Source organism: Pinus tabuliformis, chromosome 8, assembly GCF_031772625.1.
Source record: "Pinus tabuliformis cultivar Carrire ecotype Pingquan chromosome 8, CPIR1, whole genome shotgun sequence".
Classification (NCBI taxonomy): Eukaryota; Viridiplantae; Streptophyta; class Pinopsida; order Pinales; family Pinaceae; genus Pinus; species Pinus tabuliformis.
Genome location: NC_142294.1, coordinates 1,810,650,626 through 1,810,674,819, shown reverse-complemented (window position 1 = coordinate 1,810,674,819; position 24,194 = coordinate 1,810,650,626).

Below are 24,194 nucleotides of genomic sequence, written 5' to 3'. Positions count from 1 at the left end.
ACGCAATGGTGTCTACAAGACTTGACATTTCACATGCAGTTGGAGTTGTCAACGGGTTCATAGAAAATCCAGGAAAAGAACATTGGTAAGCAGTGAAATGGGTGCTTCGATATTTGAGATGCACAAGTGACTATTGTATCATTTTTAGTGGTTGCAATGATTCAGTCTATGGATATGTCGATTCATATTATGTTGTTGATTTTGACAAGAGGAGATCTACTACAACATATGTATTTAATCTTGCATGTGGAGCGATTAGTTGGATGTCAAAGCTTCACGAAATAGTTTCTTTGTCTACTACTAAGGAAAAATATATAACTACTTCACATGCCTGTAAAGAGGCAATCTGGTTGAAGTGTGTACTGGGTGAATTTGGAAGGATGAAGGAGAAAGTGAAAATATTCTATGACAGTTGTAATGTTATTCATTTGGATAATATTATGGCTTATCACAAAAAGACTAAACATATTGATGCAAAATACCATTTTGTAAGATAGGTAATTGATGGCAGCAAAGTAACTCCAAAAAAGGTCCACACACAAGAGAATTGTGCAAACATATTCACAAAACCAGTTTTGATAGAGAAGTTGTAGTGGTGTTTGGATTCTCTTGGCTTGCATAAAGATGATGAACAAGCATGGAAAGGGATTAGGAAAATTGTTGTCAAGGCAAGTATTGCTAAGAATGACAACAATTAAAATATTTTTTGTAAATGTAATTTACCTCAGTAAGTCTTGTTTTACCAATCAGGTGGTTGTGTAATGATAGGAAATTTGTAATGGTGGCTATTGATTAGAGTTTTGTATCACGAGAGGTTTAATGTATTGGATATTCATTGTTGATATTGAATAATAAAGTATTCCAATGCATTGCCCCGTGGAAGTTTCCTTGACACACTGCGAGGGTTTTACCATGTACATCTGTGTTTATGATTGTAAAATTTAGTTTTTTGTCTTGTGTGCATTTTCTTTCGTGTTTATTAAGTTTACAAGCTCAAAAACCAACAATCAACATATATTTTTGATACTTGTGATTTTAATGATATCCAAATCCTCAGTTTCATTATTTTGTACTGCAGTGAATCTTTTATTCATTTGTTGCTCATAATTAGTGTTTGTTTGTTCTTGATTGTCAGCATCAATTTACTATGATCTTATAATATCCATACTAGGCATCATTGTTTCTTCACTAATCATCATCTATGATACACGATTATAGAGAATTAGTTACCTACTTTGTCCCTCTACAACTTTTCCAATTTATGTAATCATTTTTATAATAGGTTTCTTCTGGCATGGTTAATTTAGAAAAAAACACACCTATCCTATCCTAACCTAGAATGATAGATAAATTTTAGCCTTGGTTTGATATCTTATTGATCACTTTAATTTATTCATTAAGTAGAATCTTCATAAAGAGTGAAACCACATCAAAGATAATCAAAAGATCATCAAGTTTGACTTTAACATCCTTAATCGTGTTCAAAAAAGGGTTATGTTTTTTATAAAGGATTCAATTTTACTTAATAAAGACTTGGTTAATGTCCTTAATCATGTTCAAACAATGGGTTTTTAATTTTTATAAAGAATTCAATTTCACTTAATAAAGGTTTTCTTAATGTCCTTAATCATGTTCAAAAAAGGTTACATGTTTGGTAAATGATTTAATTTTACTCAAGAAAGACTTGAGAGTGTATAATAGGTTGCTTGTATGCAGGTTATCGAATTGTGTTGACTATAATTCTAATAGGAGCGCATTCTTTGTAAATTTTTTGAAGTTTATAAATTCTCATAACAAAGGTAAACTTTATTCCTAAACAATTATTTTTTTCTTTTTCTCTAAACTTGATTTGTTAATGGTGTTGAACACTTTTCTTCTAATTTTCCTAAAAGGGCTTGTAATCAAGCATGCTCTATAACTTCCATTATTTTTAATATGGTGAAACATCTTAGCTAAATAGTATTTATTCATAATAACCACAAACTCTCCTTTAACATATTTAAAAATAAATATATCGTCATTTTTTGTTAGTCCTTTAAAGACATTGTGTTATTCCATGAACATCTTCTATAACTTCCATTATTGTTAAGATAGTTAAACATATTAGAAATAATAATTATTAGTCCCCAACTTTCCCCGGACTATAGCACTAGCATTACAATAAAATTTCAATGACACTCGATTCTTTTTCCAAGATTTTGCATTTTGAACCAAAGTTTCAAGAAAATGTTGAATATTCCTATTTTCTTGTAAATTTTAAAAAAAATCTAGTTTTTGGAAATCTTATTTCTATTTTTCCATTGGATGAGTGAGCCTTGCTATGACATAATTCCCCTAGTGGACAGATTTTTATTTTTGGTATTTTCCAATGCCTGACAAATCACTTTTAAATAAAAAAAGGCTAGTTTTGTGATTGGCCATTTTGTCGGTGAGTGCTCTGACACTAACATAGATAGAATGCTTTGAGTAGGACCTTTACAAAAGCACGGGGGGGAGGTTTCCTCAATTATTGCTTTGAAACTAACAATAAGACAAGTATTTCTAGTGTGTTTATCTCCTATTTCATTTTAAACTTTTACAAATTTACTTGTGCGAGAGAACAGTTGCATAGAGTTGTGAATTTGTGTGGAATGAAGTATGCATGGAGGAGGGGGTATGTGCAGGATATTAGGGTTACAAAGGTGTTGTCTTAGGTTGGGGTGAACCAGGTTTAGAATTTACTGTGCACCAATGAAACCCTCAATTCTTGGCCATTTCGGCAATGACCTGCGAGCAAGTCATGGTCTCACCCGAAGTGACTATGGGAGGTTGTAGAACTAGGTTTTTACAGCCTGAGGGATGTTGCGATGTGACACTTTTGTATTTTATTTATGATTTCATACATATAACTACTTCACATACATCAACTACTTCTCACTTATATATTACTTCACATAATCACTTAAACATAACATAAACATCCATCAAATTCATAGAATGAGATGAAGTACAGATAATAAGAAAATCAACACAAGAGACACAAATTTTATCATGGTTCAGCCTAATGTGGGACTACGTCCACAATAACTATAGCTTATAATAAAGGTTTGGTACAAAAAATAGTTCTTGCTTGAGCACACAACTACAGGTTGTTTACACACTAAGCTGCATATGATCTGCGTACTAAGCTGCAGACCTAGGCCTCCACGCACTCAACTGCAGAGCCTTGCCCTTCCTCCAAAGTACAGATAAAAAAAATATCACCATAAACATAGATCTAGATCAATTCGATAGATGCCTTCCTTCTTTATTATTCATCCCTATATCTACTATTACATTGAGGGATTACATTGCTACATTACCATGGACCTTTCCAAAATACAAAGGAATATGGTCCAGAACCATCAATGTTTACAATATTTTATGTTTTTTTTTTCGGAAAAGGGGGGGCTTCACCGTGAATCCCCTATGTTGCACGGTCTTCAATGTGCTTTGTTTCTCTGCTACGTGGTCCACTTCATACTCTACAACATCTTTTCTACTACGCGCTCCACAAAACTTGGATTTCTTTCCTAAAATCTGGCCAAGTTGGGTTACTTCCAACAAACCCCCAACACTCACATGTGACTCGTCCTGAGTCACTCAACTTCTTTGCCTCTAATATTTTCTACAATGGTATCGTATGCCTTGTTGAACTTTTGGGGCACTCCTTTCATCTTTTTATCCTCGTTGCGTGCTTCCTCCAACAATGCTTCTATTACATGATCTACAACCTTATGTAAGAATTTTGCCTCCTTCTGTCAAAGCTCCTAAAGCTTCTCATCCTACCAAGGCTGAGTTATTTTTATCAATATCTTCTCTTCCCTCTTAATTTCTTTGATCCTCTTGTTACACAGTAATTTGTTGCTCTCTTGTCACTCCTCGTTCCTGATCTGAGGGAACCCTAGTAGTGACTATTGTGTTATACTTTCACCATGAAACATATGCTCTTGCATCCCTTGAAGTTTGAAGAAGGTAGTCCCCACTTGCTTTAGAACATTTCCAAAGAATCCTTCTTAAAACCAATTTTTAAGATCAGTGCTCTTTCCCACTATCTCACCCGCGCCAATGGCATAGTTTTACACTGTGACCCATGCCAATCAGTGCTACTGTTAGCCCAATATCCATGTTGGTCTACTTTTGGATTGTTTTTATAAAATGAAATGGAGTTTCACGTCTATAAACTTCTAGTGGCGATGTGCTGGATGTTTGTTCGATTGGATAAGGCTCGAGAACTCCATATAAGGTTCTTTCCCCCTTGAAAGTGGACCTTCACAAGGAGATAAGACCTTCTTCCCCCTTGAGTGGATCTCATTCTTATCCTCCTATCCCTATATAAACCACTTCCTCTTACCCTTTTTGGTCACAATACAACATAGGGAAAGTGGCGAAGAGATAGAACCAACTGCAAAATTTTGAAATCTTTAGCTTTTAATAGAAGAAGATTAGTCTTAGATGACAAAATACTAGCCTTTGGTAGCTAAAGCATGAGGAGAGAGAGTTAGAGATTGGAATCCATTTCATGTCAAGTTAGAGGAGGAAAAGAGTGTTGAAAAGGCATGTAATGGGACTTGGATACCGCAAAGGAGATCTCCAATGTCAATGCTTCAGTGGTATTTCTCTTTGAAGTTTATTCTAATACAACTAATGGTTTATTTCCTATATCAGGTGTAATATTACATTTGATAGCTTAGAACTCCTTGACCTTTTAAGCCATTTGTTGTTGTTTCTAGCATGTTTGTTTCGGTACTTGAACGAAAGGAACGAAAGGAAGTTGGAGCAAGGAAGCAAGATCACCATCAAGTGGATTAGTAATATAAGAGATAGACCCTCTTATTCGATTCTGATATAAGGAAATTTACATTAGATTGTATTGTTTATGGATAGACCCACTCTCTTAAGCTAGAGGGAATGTCTATGTCCGTAGAGACGATATTCCCACACCACACCTCTTCTGCAACACCTTCGATTCATTGATCTTTGCTAGCTTTTGCGATATAGGCAATGTCTTCGTAGTTGCTTGACTCTCCTCTAATTTTTTCTTCCTCTACTACATTTCCTCTTAATGTTTATGAATATTTGGATCTTCCTGTAGCGAAGTCCAAATTTGCAAACTTTCATCCAGTAGTTTGTTGTAGTCCGCCAATGTTGCGGAGATGCTAACCATGACTAACTTTAGGTCAGCCTCCCTCTGACTTCTTCTAGTGGCATAGTCAACTGCAACTTCATTCGTAGCTCACTAATCTACATCTCATATTTAAATTGCACTTCGAAAATTTTATCCTTGTATTCCCTAACTGCAAGGCCAAGCTTCACGACCTTGTCTTCTATAGATTCCTCCTCGTGGACATCCATGTCTAGAACTTCTCTATAAGTGACTTCAACCATTTCTTTCAATTTATGCTACTGTAGCATTTCCTTCTCCTTTTCTTTGATTTCCTAGTCAAGTTGTTTCTTTAGCAAAACTTGTTCTTGTTCTATTTGAATATTCAGCCTTGAAGTGATTTTTTCGCATTCCTTTAACTCATTTGCAATGCTTTAGTGTAACTCATGTAACACCAGAATGGGCAGCGGTGCCATATTCATGTTGATATGATCCCAATTCTTCGCATGCTGCTTTGCCTCGGTGGAGTCGAACTGCAGATCTTTGATAGGTATCTACATTATTCTCATTCCAAACATCATTTCTATCAGCCTTTATGGTTAGAGTCCTTGAGTTAGTTGCGCTGGTTGATTTAGTTGCACTAGTTCTGTGGATGCTTATGTCAATAATTTTAGCTCTACTATACTCTGTTGCACACCTATGATAAGCTCGCCATAGTGATCTTCCACCCTATTTGAAGATTCCATTGTTATCTAGTGAACCTTGTCTCCAATTTGATCTAGGCCACCTTCAGTTAGAACCATTAGTGTGATTTTTTTTTATCCGCCTTATGCTTCTTGTTGCTACTCGACAAAGCTCCACTCTGCATCTTCCTTTTCACCACTGCAGGTTTATTTATTTTTCCCTTCTTTGTCTTCTTAGTTTTATTTTCACCTCCTTGATGGCTCTCCTCATGAAGTCCTTCATCATGGTGTTCTTCTTCATGATTTTATTCTTCCTCTTCCTCTTTCTCTTCCTCTGATTCCTGCTCTTTATCCTTTCCACTGGCTTTGCCATGGTGCGAAGTGTCCAGTTCTTCTTCTTCTGTGGCGTTGTCCCATGCTTCCTCCAATGGAGTCATCCATTTCGCGGGCCATTTTTGTACTAATTCTTCCAAATCATCCTCTTTGACCATGTATGGAAATGCATGCCATTTTTTCTTTGTGTCTTTGCGTGCCTGTATTTTCACTTTATGGAAATCTGCCTTGAACCTCGCCACAGGGTTGTATTGTTTGTACAAACTTGGAGAGGGGCGTGGATGGTGGTTTATGAACATGTGTAGAATCATAGATATATCTGGTATAGTATAAAAAATATTTTATTTTCTTGTGCGTGTGATGGTTGAGTGGTATTCCATAGTGAAGCATACCTCACAACCTCACATACATATGTAGGCACCAGAGGAAACTTTGTATCCTCTGATTGTTTCCATGCTAACAGTGCAATGATCAAGATTAACCAGGAATAATGAAAAGATGTACCTTTCTCTTGGACCTTGCGATAGTCGTCCAGGAATACATTGCATAAAAACACATCAAAGTTATACTGGACTCCATTTTCACATTATGCCACTAAAGATGCCACCGACATAAGAACTTTATTTGCATGACATTTCCTCTTAATTTTGTGAACCAAAATATGTGCCGCAAAGCGGACTACTTGGTCACTAATTAAGTTTATATCATAGCCCCTTTTTCCTTTGACCAACCTGTACTTCTTATTCCTATTTTCTGCCAAGGTGCAATCCTGATCATTCCCTGTGAACTCCTCCGCAGGGTTTCCCCCTTGTTATGCTAGCTTTGTGATCCTCCAGATCAACATTTGGTCTATGGGGATTTTATTTCCCATCCACAGGAGTCCATCATGTATTAACACCATCAATTTTCACACACATGTTGTGTTTGCTGAACTTTTGCCAAAGTGCAACACATTGAACATGTTAGGCAGTCCTAACTGTGCCAACCCATCCACCCACCATTGTGGCTCCAATCTCGTCACTTCATTGTCTAGTTAGTGAACCTGCTACACGTACCGGTCTAGTGCAAACTACAGGTACTTCATCCAATCATTAAAATCATTGTCTATGAATTTCAGCTACAGAATATTTCCTAAAATCTCTCCTTCAAATGGCACATCCTTCGACAATAAAGGTGTGAATGTCCCATACTTCACATCTTTGGCATCTTTTACTGGTTTAGTGTTTGGCTTCCTTGATGGAATGTATGAGGGCAGAGGTGAGATGAACGTTGTGCCACCTTCCTCTGCCTGTATTTCCTCCACTTCTTCTTCAATATCAACTTGCTGAGGTTTCTTCTGAGGCTTCATAGGTTTGGCAAGATTCTTGTCCTGCTTTTTCTTGGTTCTTTCTTCCTTGGTTTTCTTCTGTCTTGGTGATGTTCCTGACTTATGCAGTGATGGTGCTACTACTATGGGTGATGCTACTATGGGTGTTTCAACTACTGGCGCGGACATATCTGCGGCTTCCATGACTCCAGATAATCCCTGCTCACTAAAATTCCACACAATCTCCTCCTAAGATTGCTCAATCGACAAATATAGTAGAGTCTCTTGCAACTTCTTCGCACTATTAGTCACTCAAGCTCTCGATTCATCAAAGTTCTTAATCTAAGTGGGACTCAGTTATTTATAACAATTTTAGCCTTTTAACATCATCATTAGATTTGATTTTGTCTCAATTTTGTTCATATTTCATCATTAAATGTGTATCTATTCTTAAATTCTGCCAACCTGTCATCTTAAATGAAACTTTGTGCCTATATTTTCCCTTTTAATGGTCACATTTTTACTTTCCTGGTGAACTTCGATACACCCCCTATTGTAGTACAACTTTGTCTTATGTCATGGCTTCCTGTGAACTTCAACATATTTCCGACTGTAGCGCAGTACTTTCTTCATCGAAGCTCTTTCTGTAGTATAGTTTATAGTCCAATGCCCACTTTCAACTGCATGTGACACTAAGACTTTCCTTCCTTCTTCTTTAGGGTAAAGTTGTAGGGAAAAGGTTGTCCCTATACAACATTAACCCACTGCCATTTAGTTTTCCCTGAATTAATTCTCCATTTAACTTTGCTAACTGCATTGCGCCTCCATTAGTAATATACTTAACATCGTATGGGCCTAACCAATGTGTTTTTAATTTCCACGGGAATTTGATAAACTTACTGTTGTAGAGGAGAACAAGTTCTCATATCTAGAACTTCTTTTTCTTAATGTGCCTATCATGCCAAGACTTTTCTCTTGTTTTTTGTACTTGTTGATGAAATCCTTCTATAAACATGTCATCTTCCAATGAAAGTAAATGCTACATCCTCTCTTCCATTATGTCAGGGTATTCCATATTTGGAAAAGATGCAATTCTTAGGCTACAAACAATGTATTCCATGGTCATCACAATTGCTTTCCCATAAACTCACCTAAAGGGCATCTGACCTGTCAAGTTTTTGCATGTAGTCCTATAAGCCCATAATACTACTGGAATCCTAAGATCCCAGTCATCCCTGTTTGCATTAGATACCTTGGTCAATGCATTCTCCAAAATTTTATTGAATTCTTCCACAGTTCCATTTTCCTGAGGATGATAAGGGGTGCTCTTTTGGTGGTAAACTTGAAATTCTTCAGTTATTGCCTCAATGGTCTTATTCAAGAAATGTGATCCTTGATCACTCATCAATTTCTTTGGACACCCAAATCAGGATAGTATGTATTCAAATATGAACTTCACAGTAGTTTCTACACTGCAATCCTTCACTGGGTGTGCTTCGTTCCACCTCTTCAAATAATTAGTCGCACTGATTATATACCTTGCACCAGTCCTTTTCGTTGGTGGATTGATAGGTCCAACAAAATAAATAGCCCATCTATCAAAAGCCTGCAATGTTACTTGTGGTAATAGCGACATTTCATATCTTATTGAAGGTCTTCCTGTTCTTTGGCAGATATCACAAGCTCGACAATACTCCTTTGCATATTTGTGTAGTGTAGGCCACCATAACCTGTTGGACACCTAATCCTCTAAGGGTTGGTGTGAAAGCTGAATAGACTAAGGAAGTCCAAGAGACCTTGGGATGTGGAACCCATCGGTCACACCATGTACTCTCCTGTTTATCTTTAATATTTTGTTGTTGCCATGTGTGTGTTTAACATGGTATCAGAGCGAGCGATCTCCTGCCCTACTCAAGTATGAGCCACTTATTTATGTGAGCTTGTTGATCTGTGGCATTTCTATACATATCAGTCCTGTACTTCTGTTCCAAACTGCCATCTCTGTAAAATATCTGTTGTCGAATGAGTTGTCAAAGAGTTAAACGTTATACCATACCCTGAATTTCATGAACCGCCTTAATAGGCTTTCTAGAATCTATCTACACCGATCAAAGCACAGGTCTCAAATTAGTTTTATATAGAGTAACTCCTCTGACATTTCTATTCCTGGTATATACTTTCTTTCTCTGTGCATTAATTGAAGTTCAAGGTTTATATGCTAAGTTATAGCGTTACTCTTGCAGTAAATTTCGGTTGTATTTATATATCCGTTGAGATTATTGTGAGCACTATATCATCTGGTTCATAGCTATTTCAAAGCTACTCCAATCTAAATTTGGTTTGGAATTTACTTGTGGTGTCATCAAATTTAGGGCTCTGTCATCTAAGCCTATCTGTCTATTACCTCTAAGGCAGCCTTGAATTTTTCCTCTGGTAATGGCAAGCATTCCTTTTGAATACGAAAGCGTACCTACGCTAGAAAATACATCTTCAAAGTCTTGAATACTTGTCTAGTTCACTATTCTATTCTATTTTGATTCATTTCAATTCCAATTCCAATGGGAGACATGAATCACTAGCCATGCATTATAAGTAGAAACTCTAGTACATCATTGTTGTGTGCTTGAAGGTCAGTCCATTCAAATTCGACTGAGAATTTTATTCTCTACACATTGTATTGAATGTTTATGTTGACACATTGACCATAGCCCCAACTCAAACATCAAGTCACTTCCTAAAGGTGTTGTGAAAGAAGGGCGTTTATGTGAACCAATGACAATCATCCTCAGCCTATGCATTGTCAGCTCCGTTGAAGCAAACCTTCATTCGTGGCTCTCAAAATCAATTGTCTAAACTATGATTTGGTGTTGTGTGTCAGACTTGACTTGTGGTGTTTTTTGTCAGGCTTGATTATATCATTGCTCGCTCCTTCATAGTATTACCTCATTCACACTCCAGTCCCTACCACTTCGGTTCACACTCTAGTATCGGAGCTCCTCCATACCACGGCTCCAATATAAACTGGCGGAAGTGTTAAATTTATAGCGGAATAGAGGATAACCCAATAATTTTGAGTCAAAAGCTGAAGGGGAGCAACAGCTGTCAAGTTGATAGATTGATAGATCTAACAGTCATCGCTTGGAAAAGGCGCGCAGAATATAGCCAGTGAAAAAGGTGGTTTTCGCATAGAAAACGGTATTTCGGGGCATAAAAAGTGGTAAGCGGTAATCTCGTGAGCCCGCCCGATTCCACTCACTGTTCGACACGTAGCCACTAGAGGAGAGAAAAACCAACCATTTTGGACGGGTAATCATCACGCAAGTTTTCCTTCCGAAATCGCCGAAGACCGTCAGATCCTGTGAGTGCAGATCTATAGTGGAGGATGGTCGTGCAAGTTTGATTGATTGCAGAAAAGGATATCAACCATCAGATCGTGGGGTTGAAATCTACGGTGGAGAATGAACTCAATAAAGTTAAACCTCGGGAACTGTGCGAAATCTACTGATTGGTGAAAAGGTGAGTTTACATGTATTCCGCTATTAGTTGAGTGACCGGGTTCTTTGGGAATTAAAACACATAGCCCTTGTACGTGGTTCTCTGTGGTCTTCATATACAAAGAATGTCGATATACGTTATACCTCCATGGTCTCTGCTTCAAAATTTTGGTATCCATTGAACACTGCTCCATCCATCAAGTCTACGAAGGCTGCTAAACTAGCTGCCCCAGCAAAGAAGCCAGCTGCAAAGAAGGTTGCTCGAGGTTATATACATTAACATTGTCTAGATATATACATTGTTGATAATTTGAACATTGTTGGTATAACGCAGTTTGTACATATGGTATAATGCTGGCCATTGTATTGTTTCAACTGCGTTTCCATCATAATAACGCTATCCAACTTGATATAACACCTAAAGGCCAGCAGGGTTGAGAAGTGGATGTGAAATCTTTGAAGTTTCTTAACATTGGAATGAGCATTTTAATGTTGAGTGTTGAGCATTGCATAAGGCAATCCCCTTGGTGTTGTATTATTCAAAATTGAGTGGGGATGATTGAAATTCCATGGCATAGAACTACTGTATGTTGCTTTGAATGCATTGTAGGCTATTATGCACAGGTGTTATATGGTGTATGGTAGATGAAATATACAAGCTAATCTCATTTATATTGGGGTCTTGTTATTTCTAGAAAAGAAGAGTCTGTGGGCTACAAACCTGTCAAGCTGGACATTCTGTTAAGGCAACAATATTGGGCTTGCTGCATAGAAATTGCGGCACAAGACACTGTGAAGTGAGAACATGAGCAGACATCAGTGCAAATTAATTTGTGTTGGAAAATTAATTTTCTAAAACAATTATTATTTCTACAAGTGAACTTTTGGTTTGATTGTTTGGAAAATGGATAAAATTAGTGAAGCATTAGAGTTGTTAAATACTGTAATACACTCCACAGTTCGTGATATAGTGAAAATCAACAAGAACACTCTTTGTGATATTAAAACCTATCTGTAGTATACACAAGACAAGATAGAATTTTTGGAGCTTGAATCTCAGCTACAGCAAGAAGACTTAAAACAGAGGATTCATCATTCTGAACCTATTTCTGTTCAGAACAATGAAAGGACTCCCATAAGCAGGAAGTTGATTCAGATACAGTGCCCAATAAAGCAGTAAGGTTACACGTAGATGCAGAAATTCAGTCTGCATTTCCCAAGCCCATCATCAGGCCTTGGGAAGAACTTGTCCACAACAAGCACAAAAAAGGTCTTGGATATGACAAGGAGGTTTCCTTTCATATTCCAAATTACTCAAAGCCCATCTAGTTTCAAAGTGTTGGATTTCTTCATGACAGTTCACCTTCAGCTGTTCTAGGTTTTTCCCCTATTCCATGGCAACACATTGTGAAATGCCAACACTGTGACCGAGTTGGCCATCTGAAAGATCATTGTTTTGATCTTCATCCATGTAAGCACTGTCATAAAACTAGTCATTCTTCAAACAGATGCTTCAGAAACAAACCTCTTGCAAGACCAAAGATTCATCTTGGATGGATCGCTTCTTGGCAATGGCCATCAAAAACCAAGAAGATATTCCAATCACATGTTAGAACTTGTTTTAGAGTATTGAACAGTCTTGCAGTTGAGTTTTCTCCATCATATCACCTTGTATCTGATAGGGGGGGAAGTGATGGTCATCTACAAGCTTCAAAGCCACTTCAAGTGAACATGAGCCACAACCTGCCATACCAAATTCAGAGTTGTAGCCAGAGATAAATATGCCCCTGAGCATGCCTTCAGTTGGTGATGTCTCTTCAAAGAATTGAGGAAACTTCCTCTAGCAGAAGACTTCAGCTTCTTGCCATTTTTGGAAGAATAATCCTTAAACCATCACAGGTTGAGACCTCCCTTTTAAAGTTGAGGTTCTCCCTTTTATGCGGGGTGAGACCTCCCTTTCATGGTTGAAGGTTTCCCTCTTCAAAACATTAGGAGCACTTCCTCTAGCAGAATACCTAAGCTTCATGACAAACTTGGAAGAGTTCTAGGAACTGCACTAAGCGTTCCAATGTTGGTGGTCATCCTTAAACCACCGCCCTTTATACCAACATTTCAGAGAGCACATTCAACCTAGTGCTACCATGCATTTTTTGCACATTTTGTATTACAGCTCTCTTCTTGGACTCATACATAACCCTTCGGATTAAGGGGGAAATTTTGGACACCTAATCCTCTAAGGGTTGGTGTGGAAGCCGAATAGACTAAGGAAGTCCAAGAGACCTTGGGATGTGGAACCTGACGGTCACACCATGTACTATAAATGTATATCATTTGTTAATAATAGAGGTACTCTCATGTTTATATTTAATATTATGTTGCTGCCATGTGTGTGTTTAACATATTCCTTCTCTTAAAATTTTCTATGCAGTGGCTTTTCCTACATAATGTCCACCAGCTGTGTTACTATGATTTTCTATTAAAATTATCTGTCTTCCATGCCCAGGGACATATCTTTGCAATATTTCATCTGGTCCCATCTTGTATAAATTTCCTGCTATTAGTGAAAAAATCGTTGACTTAACCACCAGTGATTTCTTCTGTAATGTAGTGTATTCTAACAGACCCATCCATGTGGTTAAGAACTGAATAATATCGGCGAATTGATCATTTGTAATCCTAATTGCAAACAGTTGCGCATGAGGAAGATCATCCTCTATATCCATTGGTTCTTCTCCTATTTCCAACCTTGATATATGATTAGATCGAACATTTATAGTGTAGTGTATTATGACGGAGCCATCCCTGTGGTTAAGAACTGAATAATATTAGTGAATTGATCATCTGTAATCTTGATTGCAAACAGCTTCACATCAGGAAGATCATCCTCTATATTCATTGGCTCTTCTCCTATTTCCAACCTTGATAAGTGATCAGGTCCATCATTTAGTTTTCCTGGCTTAACAACAACTTCAAATTCATACTCTTGAAACAATAATAGCCATCTGCAAATCTTTCCTCCTAAAAGAGGCTTATTGACCAAATACTTTAGTGTAGAGTGATATGTGAACATTTTGAAATGTGACCCCAACAAATAATATCTAAACTTATGTAAAGCATATAACATAGCCAATCCTTCCATTTCTGTAGTTGTATAGTTCTTCTCTACTTTAGACAGTTTCCTACTTGCAAAAGCGATAGGGTGATCGATTTATCCTGCACCGGGTTATGCCAATACCACTCCTAAAGCTATGCACGTACAAAACTTAATAGTATGCCACTTCTACGAATGGTTCGTAATGCTATATCTCTCCCTCGACCAGGGCCACTTATCATAACTTCTACTCGTTCCATACCCCGATCCATTAATGCACTAATAACATTTTCTGCTGCAGTCTGGGCGATTAGCCAGTGTGGGTAGTACTTAATGAAGGGTACAGTCAATCTAAGATATTAGGGTTTTCGCACAAACCGAATCGAATCCCCACCGTGGGAGGTTATGTCTCTCTCTCTCAATCCCACGGTGCCTAACCCCTGATGATTCGCCTCCGCCCAACCATCAGTTTGTGCACCCGGTTTAAAAATTAAGTTTCCCTCAATCCGCGTATAACCGGGAGAGTTTGGGAAATGGGTGCTATCACCTCATGGGGGTATTCTCTAACGTCTAGTGGAACTAGGGAACTAAAGTGATATGCTCGTAAGTAAACAACAACATGTCTCAATGTCTTTAGAGGTCGAGGGCCTAGGTCTAGGGTCTAGGTTGAGGAAGAGGGTAGAGGTCTATGGTTCCTCTGTAGAGGTTCGAGTTCGAGGTTTTTAAAAGAAGCATCCACATGAACATGAAATTCCTTATTCCAATCTATGAATACCCACATAGGAGCAGTTACCATCTTTTATTTTAGTGTGCCGAGGCTATTTTAACATTCTTCATACCATAGGAATGTTACATATTTCTTCAACAGTTTTTCCATATGCGCAGTGATCTGAGCATATCCCTTGATATATTTTCTATAATATCTTGTATGTCCTAATGCGGTGCGAAGCTATCTTACTCTCTTTGTTGGAGGTAAATTCACAATAATAACAATCTTCGCAGGATCCACCATCAATCCTTGCTTGCAAACAATGTCCTAGTAGTATACCAAAAGGTACACAGAATATGCATTTTTTTATATTCAAACAAATTTGATACTGCCTACATGTGTCAAGCATCAACCTTAAGCTCGCAACATGTTTCTTAAATAACCCAAACATTATCCAATCATTGAAGTATACTTCTAAAATCTTGTGAATATATTCTTTGAAATCTGCAACCACCACTCTTGAAAATATGGCAGGGGCATTCTTCAGTCCAAAAGGCATCACTGTATACTGATATGAACCCCATTTTGTAGTGAAGGTGGTCTTATGTCGATCTTCTGGTGCAATTCTAATCTAATGGTATCCTGAAAATCCATCTGTAAATGAATATGCCTCCTAACCTCCTATATTGTCCAATACTTCATCAATGAAAGGAGTAGGTGTTGAGTCACGAAATGGGTATGTGTTTACTATTAATCTCATCATCCTTTTCCTTTATTCTTATCTTTTTTATATCTTAATGCGTTAATATATTGAGGAACTATGGTAAGAAATGAAGGCATTATTTGCAGTTACAATTTAGCTAACTTTTACCCTTCTTTATGTAGGAAAACAACAAAAGGGACAATTGTTGTTCCCTAACGAAGGAACACGGAGGTTGCGGACAAGGCTAAAGGTGAATCAGGAGGATTAGTGTGAAAAAGGAAAGGATGTCTGAAGTTAGAAATCGATTATGAATCCGGATCGCATTTACCATTTATCTTTTACCCTTTCTGATTATAAAAGGAGACGATTGTAAGAAGAAAGGGGAGGAATTTCTGTTATTATTGGAATTGTAATTTTAATTACAGACTCTCGTTGTTGAGAGAACACAGTTATATTGTAATGTTACTTACATTCGATGATTAATACATAATTGAAGTTGTTGTTCCCTCGCATCATCTGAAGTAGCTTAGCAATGTTCGCTGGCGGCTAAGGGCCCGACCTCTGGTGGATTTAACTGCTTTCTTGTGTTATATTTTGATTCTTCTAAAGTTTAGTTGGTTTGATAATTTCCCTTTTTGTGAGTTTACTTTATTTGTTGTTCATTATTTCTTGAACTGAAATAGTGTATGCTCTGTTTATAAGTCACAGTGTTGTCAATTAATTCCAGTTATGTTTATTATAGAGAATATTATCTAGATAGTGAATTGCATTAATGTAATCAACTGTAAAGAGTTTGATTATTGCTATTGGACTCTCAGATTGATATCGTTGCTATTTGGATTGTTTACTAGAGATTTCGTTTGATTTGGATTAAATCAGTTAGGAAGAGATGAGTTATTGCTACCGTACTGTCAATTGATGCCATTGCTAGTTGAATTGCTTGAGTGAGGATTGATTATAATTTCGGTAGAAGATCGAGTCTTAAAGTTTAGATGTTATATTCCCTTTGATTATTACAATTGGAGTTTATTAGATGCATCGTTTACTCTTGTATTTAAATATCTATACTGTAATTTAGGAAACATTACTCTCTGAATTAATAGCAGCCACATACTGTGTACACTCTTGAAATAAGAAAACTTGCCCGGGTTGATAATTAATGTGGAATAAATAGGAGTTTTAAAAGGCACCTTTTATCAGTCAACATTTTGGCGCCATTGCCGAGGAGAGTGTAGCCATTTACAAAGAGTGATGTACATATGATAATTGTTGTTGAGGAAGAATTGGGTATTGAAAACAGAAGGTAAGAACCTACCTAACGAGAAAGTAAAGTGATTGCTCCTCCACCCGCTTTTCAACACAATTACATAAAACCGAAGTAGGTATTTGATGCTTGTATATTGAGAGACAAATGGGTATTAAAAACAGAAGGTAAGAACCTGCATGTGGAGCAAGTAAAATTCCTGCTCCCTCGCCCGCTTTCCAGCAAAGTTGTTAGGAAATTAGGGTAGAGATAAACATTTGAATTGTTTACATGAATGACTAAGAAGAAAAGACCTGAAAACAATCCAATCCCACTACCCAAATCTAAAAAATCTAAGGGATCAGTGACCCTTTGACAGTCAACTTTCATATATGACATCTTAAAGAAAGCTTAATCTCATCCATTAGTAGGTCCTCGAACCGTTGCTTCCAGATAACCTACTGTCTCCCTTTGGGCCACAGGCTCACCATTTGTAGCCTATGCTAAGGTACAAAGTAAAATGGAAGGAACTGAGCAGAGTTTTCAAGAAATTGAAAATTCACACCCAATTCCCTCACAAGGATGGAATTCTTGTAATATCATGAAGGAGGAGGAGAAACAGGGGAAACAAAGGAACCAAGATCCCCTCAAGTAGTAATTGAGCAAGGAACAGCCAGTATCCCAGACCGAGGGACTGTTGTGAAGATTATTTCCACCCCTTTTAGACATCCTAGGGATAACTCTCCAGCTCGAGAGATCCCGGAAGGGAACTAGCATATATTTGATCAAATGGCCAACAATCCATGAAAGCTATCCCTCTACAAAATATTCCTGCCTTTCATGGACTCACATCAGAGGATCCAGATGCATTTCTATTTGAATTTGATGTATTATGTCGGGGTTATGATTACACCACCGACCCCCAAAAACTAAAGTTGTTTCCCTCTACGTTAAAAGGAGCAGCCCTGCGTTGGTTTATGGGACTAGGTGGGGGAACCATAAATGATTGGGATCAAATGAAAACCACTTTCCTTAAAAAATATCAAGACTATTGCAGATCTAGGGAACTAAAAGATGAAATATTCCAAATGGTAGCAAGACCTAGTGAAACGTTGGAGGAGTATGTGGAGCGTTTTCAATATAACCTCCAAAGGTCTCCCTATGCAAATCTGCCTTTGCCTGATAATGTGCTAAAAACTACACTGATTAAAGGGATGAAAGACCAATGGATAGAGACATTAAATATTATGGGTAAAGGTGATATATATCAAGAAGACTATGTTGATATTATTAAATTGTGTATCAGGTTCTCAAGAGGTAGTACGAGATTGAAACCAGCAGAACGTGATATGACCACCAAGGACAGTAAAATGTCTGGCGGAAGCATTACTTGTGTAGAAATCGACAACCTATTGGAGGATTTCAAAACAGATATCTTGGGAACTTTGACAATGCAATTAGACATCATGCAAGCCAAGCAGAAGCAGGCTAAAGTAGAATAGAACCTGGTGATCTTTTGCTCTTGATGCAGGAAGAAGCATAGTCATAAAGAATGCCCACTAGATATGGTATAAACCTATGCCATATGCACTAAAGATCATGCCACGGAAAGTTGTCCATCGCTCCTAAGATTAAAAGCAATCTTTAAGGAGGTAGAGGAAGAAATAGAACCAGTCTACCTGCTAAATCAGCGTCACCAATGGCAAGCACGACAAACAGGTACGCCTACTGACCCATCTTCTTTCTTTCAGCCCTCACAATATAATGCTCAACAATACACAGGAGCTACATTGCAGAACCAGACACCTTTTCCTAATTGGTCACAGCAACCATTCTCTATGCCACCTTGGTCCAATCAATCAAATCAAAATAATAGTTGGCCAAATTCCCCTTACTTCCCACCATTTTGGCAAAACAATACATATCCATCCCAATGGCCACCCTTCACTTCATAGAACTAGAACTAGTAGTCAAGCTAGTAAAGACCTACAAACCAGCCAACAGGAACAATCCCCCTGTCTCAACCTACGCTGCCATCACCTTACACATTGCAGTAGAACCCTTAACCCAATCTACAACCTCAACTCCCAACCCAGCCCAACTTGAATCCCAACAATAGACCCTTCCAATCTATACAAATTATTGAAGGACCAGAACCAAAAACTGAGTTGAGGGATTGTAATGAACTCAAATTAAGGTTTGGGTAGATAATTGAGTGAGAGGGGGATAAAAACATACAAATAGAAGATCTGTTACCTGTAGAACAAACACCTCAAATGGAGAATATAGTTAAACAGAAAAGCCATGATCAAACTATTACATCTTCTCCACCATTCCTAGAGAGATTGATTATACCCCACATAATAGAGTATCCTTATTTCAATCTTCTGGGAGAATTAAAAAATCTTTGTGTAAAAATACCCCTCCTCCACGATATTCAGGACATTCCCATTTATGCAAAAACTATTAAGGAATTATGTACTAAAAAGCCTAAGAGGAAAATAAAAACAACCCCAACTGTCCACGTAGTCAGAACTTTGTCTGATTTATTATCAGGTAGAGAAACACCAGTGAAATATGAGGACCCAGGAAACCCTATAGTCACAGTACAAATAAATGGATGTTCCTTTCCCAATGCATTAGTTGATTTAGGAGTAGCCATCAATATTCTCACAACAACAACCTGTCAAAAACTTGGCATTACAGCCTTGGATCCAACTACAACCCTACTAGAACTTGCTGACCGATCAGTCGTCAAACTAGAAGGGATATTACAGGATGTAATGGTGTCTGTAGATTCTTTGGAATACTCAACAGATTTATTGATAATTAATCCTATAAACCATCTAGACGGACGTTCCCTAATTCTAGGTAGACCTTGGCTAGCAACCGCAAATGCTTACATAAGCTATCGAATAGGTAGCATGATGATAGCAGGAGGAAGTAATGTGAAGAACCTAGCTTTATATCCTCTAGCTCAGCGAAGCCTAACAATAATAAAAACTATAAAACAACTTGTATCATATTTAACTAAAAACATTCGATCACCTCTAACCATAGAAGATGCTCTCAAATTTAAGGATCAAACCGAAGATGACATCATTAACACTTACATTAACCAACCTGATGTTGTATCCAATCTAAAGTGTCACATGATCGAAGAAGCTCTGGATAACGAAATGGAAGAAGATCCCTTAAAAGATATTAATGACCAGACAATACCAACAACTACTGTTTATAACAACAAAACCATTGGAATTGAACCAGGTAAAGTCCTAAACATCAACAAATACCTGACTGATGACCAAGAACAAAGGCTTGTTCAACTCCTTAGAAAATATAAAGAGGCTTTCACTTAGGATTACCCAGACATGAAATGGATTGATCCCCAATTATGCATGCATCACATCTATACAGAGAAAGATGTGAAGCCAATTCGACAACCTCAATGCAGGTTAAACCCTCACCTTAAAGATATTGTTAAAGATGAACTACAAAAACTGTTAGATGTAAATTTCATCTATCCTATATCTGATAGAAAATGTGTTTCTCCATTAGTTGTGGTGCCTAAGAAGAATGGAAAGTGGCGTATATGTGTCAATTATAGCGAGATTAATAAAGCAACCCAAAAAGACCATTTTCCCCTCCCGTTCATTGACCAAGTCTTGGACACATTGGCAGGTAAAAAATTCTTCTCTTTCTTAAACAACTTCAGCGGCTACAATCAACTCCAAATCTCCACTGAAGACCAAGATAAGACTACCTTTACCTTCCCTTGGAGGACATTTTCTTATAGGGTCTTACCTTTTGGACTGTGCAACACACCTACCACATTCTAGAGGGCTATACTCAACATTTTTTTAGACTTGATAAATGAGGGGCTCGAGGTGTACATGGATGACTTTACACCCTACGAAGATGACTTCGAGCCGGCATTACAAACGCTAGAGAAAGTTCTGCAAAGATGCATTGCTACCAAGCTCTACTTAATCCATGAAAAATGCCACATGATGATGGACGAGGGCCTCATCCTAGGTCACTACATCTCAACAGTTGGAATTTAGGTAGATCCAACAAAAATTCAGATAATTCTCTTACTACCTACTCCTTCCACACAAACTGAGGTACATAGTTTTTTGGGATTTTCTGGATATTATAGAAGATTTATAAAGAATTTCTCCCAAATTGCTACACCATTATATGCATTAATAGCAAATATCGATTTCATATGGACTGCCAAATGTGACACTGCTTTTGAAGATTAAAACAACTAGTATCAATAGCCCCAGTATTACGGGCCCCAAACTGGGATCTTCCATTTCAGATCTCGTCCAATGCATCAGATACAACCATTGGAGCAGTTCTCGGCCAGGAAGAAGATAAGAAACCATATGCGATATACTACATCAGCAAAAATTTATCTCTTGTTGAGTTGAATTACACTGTGACCGAAAAAGAATTTTTGGTTGTAATCTATGCTATTAAAAAATTCAGACATTATATAACAAGATACCCTGTGGTTTTGTATACTGATCACTCTGCTATTAAATATCTAGAAAATAAACCTGTTACGAATGGAAGAGTGACATGATGGTTGATCATTTTACAGGAATTCAACATAACAATCAAGGATTGACCAGGAAAGGAAAATCCGATGGCAGAATTCCTCTCATGTATACCAAAGACAAACGACTCGGTAGTAGTAGAAGACCAGTTCCCTGATAAGCACTTATTTGCTGTAACCGTAAAAACACCATGGTATGCGGATGTTGCGAACTACCTAGCAGTGGAGAAATTACCTAAGCACCTGATGCCCAATGAAAGAAAACAAATAGTACAACGTAGCACTTGGTTCTCATGGATCGGAGGATACCTCTTTCACACAGGAGCCGATATGCATATCTGAAGGTGTGCCAGGGAAGACGAAATCTTTGACATCCTAAAATCTTGCCACGATGGACCTTGCGATGGAAATTTTGCAGACCGCAGGGCTGGTCACAAACTCTTACAGATGGGCTATTATTGGCCCACCATTTTTAAGGACAGTCTGATGAGATGCCCCTGCATCCACAGTTAGTCATTGAACCTTTTGAATGATGAGCATTAGATTTTATTGGCCCAATAAACCCATCATCTAATAAAAAGACATATATACTGGTTGCAATAGAATATGTGATGAAATGGGTGGAGACAGAAGCATTACCACAGGCAATGGAGGACTCAGTAATCCACTTTCTTTTCCAAATTTTCATGTGGTATGGCTTGCCTAGAGAAATAATCATGGATGGAGGGCCACAATTTATAGGCCATAAGATGGCTACTACATTAAAAATCATCATATCATGCACAGAATGACATCTCCATACCACCCACAGGAAAATGTCCAGGTAGAGAGTACCAACAAGGTAATTGAGGCTATACTAACAAAGATAGTCACATCACATAGACGTGACTAGGCTACCCGATTTCCAAAAGCCCTACGGGCATATCGCATGACATGGAGAAACACCACAAGATATTCCCCATATCAGTTAGTGTTTGGCAAAGAACCTATCTTCCCAATAGAATTTGAAATTCAGACATTGAGGATAGCTCAAGAAGTAGGCTTGTACCTAGATGAAGCACAAATTAACACGCTACACCAAATCAATGAACTGGATGAAATCGACCTATCAACTCTTCAGCATACTCCACTGATCCAACAAAAAAGAGAAAAATGGCATGATGCCCTCATCAAGACGAAGATATTCCATGAAGGTGATTGGTCACTTCTGTATGATTCTAAGTTCCAGGATTTCTCGGGCAAACTCCAGGCCAGATGGTTAGGTCCCTATGAGATAAAGGAGGTGCACAATAATGGCACCCTTACATTAAGAACCATCGATGGGTCTAGTTACTCTATTAAATAAAATGGGCATAGAGTGCACCTCTACCATAAACCGCTTACAAGGGAGTCTTTTTGCCAGCATATACGTGAAGATCCCACAATACAAATTCTTGCTGAGGAGGGAAACCCTCCCACAACACCAGCCGTGTGAAGAATTTATTCCTTTGAAACTTGTACATAAATTTACCTTTCTATTTTCTTTCTCTTTGATTGGATTTTCTTCAATAATAGATTGTACATTAGTTTTTTTTTTCTATTTTTCCTTTGTTGTTCCCTATAGGGAACAACTGTTGTCCCCTACAAGGAACAATAATTTTCGTGTGAGTTTTCTTTGCTGTTCCCTCTAAGGAACAATTGTTGTTCCCTCTAAGGAATAAAAATTTCTGTGTTCATTTTTCTTATTGTTCCATCTAAGTAACAATTGTATTTCTCTCTAAGGAACAACTGTTGTTCCCTCTAAGGAACAACAATTTCAGTGTGCAGTTTTTTCTTGCTGTTCCCTCTAAGGAACAACAATTTCGGCGTACAATTTTTTCTTGTTGTTCCCTCGAAGGAACAACTGTTGTTCCCTCTAAGGAACAATAATTTCGGCGTGCAGATTTTTCTTGTTGTTCCCTCTAACGAACAGTTTTTGTTCCCTCTAAGGAACAATTGTTGTTCCCTTTAAGGAACAACAATATCTGCATGCATTTTTTTCTTGTTGTTCCCTCTAAGGAACAACAGTTTTGGCATGCATTTTTTCTTGTTGTTCCCTACAAGGAACAAATGTTGTTCCCTATAGGGAACAAACATTTCTGTGTATGGATTTCTTTGCTATTCCCTACAGGGAACAACTATTGTTCCTTATAAGGAACAACAATTTTTGTGTGCATTTTATACAGGGAACAACAATTTTTCAGCATGTATTTCCCTTGTTGTTCCCTACAGAGAATAGTTGTTGTTCCCTATAAGGAACAACAATTTTCGTATGGATTCCCCTTGTTGTTCCCTACAAGGAACAACATTGTTTTGCGTTAGTTTTTCTTGTTGTTCCCTACAGGGAACAACTGTTGTTCCCTATAAGGAACAACACATTTGTTTGTGATTTTTCTTTGTTGTTCCTTACAGGGAACAGTTGTTGTTCCCTATAAGGAACAACACTTTTTGTGTGAAGTTTTCTTTTGCTATTTCCTTTAGGAAATAGCACTTTGTGAGTATTTTTTGTGAGAACACCCTTTCTTTCCTTTGCATGACCATCCCCGCTCACTCTTTATGATCCTCTCTATGGCACAAGTGTACAAATACATATGTAAGGATAACAAATATGGAGTTTACTGGAACAGGCAAATATCTTGAGTATTATCATCTTTAACAAGATTGCTTTGTATTGATCGAAAAAGAAAGGACACAACCATCTATATCACTTCACTATCCCCAATTCCACTATAAATTAAATTGATTGATTATATGTACCATGTTGGTTCTCCCCTAGCCCCTATAACTCTCTCTGTTCATTATCATTAATAAGGTTAAGGGCATACTTTTTTCTCTATTGATATGTTCAAACTTCTTCCACCATCCCTACTCTTAAGGAGTGATGAGCCACCCTCTATATATAAATAGGAAGTGTTGTTCAAAAAATAA